This window comes from Grammomys surdaster, unplaced genomic scaffold (assembly GCF_004785775.1).
Source record: "Grammomys surdaster isolate TR1022 unplaced genomic scaffold, NIH_TR_1.0 126158, whole genome shotgun sequence".
Lineage (NCBI taxonomy): Eukaryota > Metazoa > Chordata > Mammalia > Rodentia > Muridae > Grammomys > Grammomys surdaster.
The window spans coordinates 4,550-7,965 of record NW_021620966.1 but is presented as its reverse complement, the minus strand read 5'-3'; the positions used below and the strand labels follow the sequence as shown (position 1 = coordinate 7,965).

The window sequence follows — 3,416 nt, the reverse complement described above, 5'->3', positions numbered from 1 at the left end:
TCTCTCTCTCTCTCTCTCTCTCTCTCTCTCTCTCTCTCTCTCTCTCTGTGTGTGTGTGTGTGTGTGTGTGTGTGTGTGTGTGTGTGTGTTTGTGTGTTTGCCGCCTGATTTCTGGTTGGGGCAGATTTCAAACCCTGGTGACCCAGCCGGTGGTCCTTCAGGGTCCCCTGAAAGGGATGGTAGGTGTTCACCACCCTCTCCAACTCCAGGCTCCTGACATGGGGCCACAACCCTCCATAGATTTGTGTTCTTTAATCACGTAGGGCGATGCCCCCTAGCCCCTCCACAGGTAGAAGGCATGACCATAGGTCACATAGTCTCAAGACAGATCTCCATATTAAGAGGTACCTAGATCTCCATATTAAGAGGTACCTAAAGGCCAGAGGGGTGTAGCTAATTAATCATTCCTTCCCAGACCCTCCACCCTGAGAAAGGTAGTTAAACTCAGGCCTACCCTGAAAAAATTGAGTACAGTTTCTCATCTACTTTCTGCCATGACAATAAATATCTTAAAACCATGGACCATTTCTTGTTCATCAATATTTGCAATGGAGAACAATGGAGAAGATTTTCATCTACAGAGCCACTGTCTAATCTCCTGTAGAAGACCTATCTGCATTACCAGCTGCGAGCCACCGACCAAGCAAGACTCTCATCCCTGCAGGACACAATAGGAGTCTCTCTCCCGTTCTCCCACTTCTTCCACAGACCAATCCAGCCCATGGGCCTCCTACTTCCTTTTTTGCGGCTTCCACCAGCAGTGCCTGGGTGTCCAAGAGCCTGAGAACAAGACAACCTAGCTCTGATGCCTGCCCGGTGCCAGAGTGGGGAGAGCAGAGTCAAACTTCCTGAGCCTGTTTCTTCCCCAAGTGACTCTAGCCAGGTGGCAAGACAGATGCGGGACACATTTTAACCCAACAGCTGGTCCAGGACACACAAATCAACCCAACAAATGTTGGCTTTTAATGGAAAGAAATTAACTGAGGATAAGACATAGAACCTCTAAGAGCATGCCCTGGATATGTTGCCTGCACGTTCTCAGCAGACACAACCAGGTTCCAAAGCTTAGCTACTGAGTCATAAGCTTGTGTGGAACATGGTTTTACACATCTGATTCTACCGCAGGACTATGTCATGAACTCAGAACTTGGGCCACAGACTAAAAAGGTATTACTGGATTTTCAGAGTAAACAGAAACATACATGCTCAAAAACACATAAATTTTCACTGCTACACTGATCCCAGCACTTGCAACCTTACTGAAGTCAGCTTGGATACAGGAGAAAGAGATATGTACATGAGAATATTGGGATGTAGCTAAGGTAACATTCCTTAGGTCCACTGATTTAAAAATAAAAATGTTGTCAACTATCTTCATTCCATTTTGTGAGCTACCGGGTCTGAGAGCTGAGGCTCATGGTTGTGTAGCAGTGAAGTGGGGCAAGATAATTATTTTTTTACTGCAGTTCATCAGTTGAACTACTGGAGGTTATTTTCAGCAAGAACACTGCAACTTATACATACTTTTAACAGTCTGCCAGGCATTTCTTTTCTTTTTTTTTTTTCAGTTCAGCTCTTTTAATCAGCCAGCCAGCTTGCTAGCAACCAGGGATGGTTTCCGCTGAGGGAGGTCCTGTGGAGTGGGAATGTGGTCACCAGTGACCTCTGTCTTATCTGGGTCTGCAGCAGGAAGCAGCTTGTTCTTCATCTTTGCTTTTGCCATGTTGTAGTCCCCAGAATCAAAATACTTTTGCCCTTTCTGCAATCTTTTCCTTAAATATCAGAACCACCAGGCTTTTGTCCCAAGTGAGGATACCTTGCTTTTAACTTTGCTTCTTAAGCTTTCTCTGGACTAGTTACTTTATCTTCCATTTCCTTTTGCCCCTCCACCGATGCTGACTCGAGGACTTCTGTGGACATGGTGCTACTTCTATCCCTGAGCCTCCAGCCCTGCAATATCCGAGCATTTCCTCAGGCATTTATTTATTAAAGTATGTAACCTATATTCCAAATAATTAATCAAAATGGGATAAAAAAATACAAACATCCAAAAAAGACAAGTAATTATCTGATGGTGCCACAGTACTTTCCTCTCAAATAGTTTTTGAGTAACTCTCCTCCACTTGCACTAAATCTTTGCCAAAGAGCCCTGTCCCTCTCTGACTCTTCCTTATGTTCCATTACATAGTTTAATTACCTTTCTTGTAAGTTGATATCACAAAGAAGTCCCTGTAAATCAGCAGGATCATAAAATGAAAGAGGAAACAATTCTCTGTGTTTTAAAGAATGAAAGAAATATTGGAGGGGCACACCAGATGAGGATACTAAAGTATGTGAGACAGGAACAGTGGTATCAATTACAAAATCTAAGACACTAAATCCTATGCCCTGTTCTAGGCATTGCTTAAAAAGAGTAATGGCAATGTTTGTACTTTCCCTTAAAATAGCAAGACCCCAGAACAGATCTGCATGTAGATAGTGGGAGCAAATACTAGCAGCAAATGTGAACAGCACTAAAGTCATTGGATTCTTTGACAACATGGTATCCCATTACCCATTACAATAATGGCTTCTACTGCTATGCTGCTGACAGGAACTTCATGTGAAATTGTCTATCTAGCTTGTCTTTGAGCCATCCTTGTCCTACTACATGTATCCCTGTCACTCTTGCTCCTAATGTTTACTTGCCATTGCATAATTCAAAGAAGAATGCATATAAGCATTCTAAGGTATTGATTTGGGAGATAATGAGTTAGTTCCTTAACAATCTCATTTGTATATATAGTGCACACTGATTGCTCTCACTCTCTTCTTTGGGTAACTACTATTCTTCTCTGAAAACATTGCCTGCATCCCTACTAATTGCTTTTATGAACTAATGTCTTCATATCTTATTTGTATTCCTCCAGATCTTACTAGGGCAGTCCCATGTGAGTTTGGTAGGAACTTGTTCACCATAGCCTGCTGGGATCACAAATGGTTATACAACTGAAAGCAAAGTTCTTTTTATCACTGTTCTAAAGTAGTCAACATTTTATAAATAAGTGGTGAGATACTGTGAAACCACCTGCAAGATACTATGACTTCCTGTTGAGAGGGTATGTTTTATACATTCTCAACAGAACAAATCAATGCTTATGTGAGTTCATGACTACACTGGCTGTGTCATGCTCACAGGCTAGGATTTCACTTATTCATATCTTCCATGTATTATATTTTTGCAGTTCCTTTCTCTGCAATACTCCTTAAGGCGGCAGGGTTGTTTTGTATCATGTGCTTAGTGTTCTGTCCTCAGCCATCACTTTTCTTAGCAAATAGTTAGCAATGATACTCTGCCATTCATGACAAAGATATGCTTCTCTAATCAGCGTTGATAGTGGCCTGTTTCTGAGGTTATAAACACAGGTGTTGGAAAG

At 42.1% G+C, this 3,416-nt stretch overlaps 1 pseudogene; it reads right to left on the bottom strand.

The window, feature by feature from the left end:
- Positions 1 to 1,565: 1,565 nt before the first annotated feature.
- Positions 1,566 to 1,920, bottom strand: LOC114612435 (annotated as a pseudogene).
- Between the last annotated feature and the right edge of the window lie 1,496 nt (positions 1,921 to 3,416).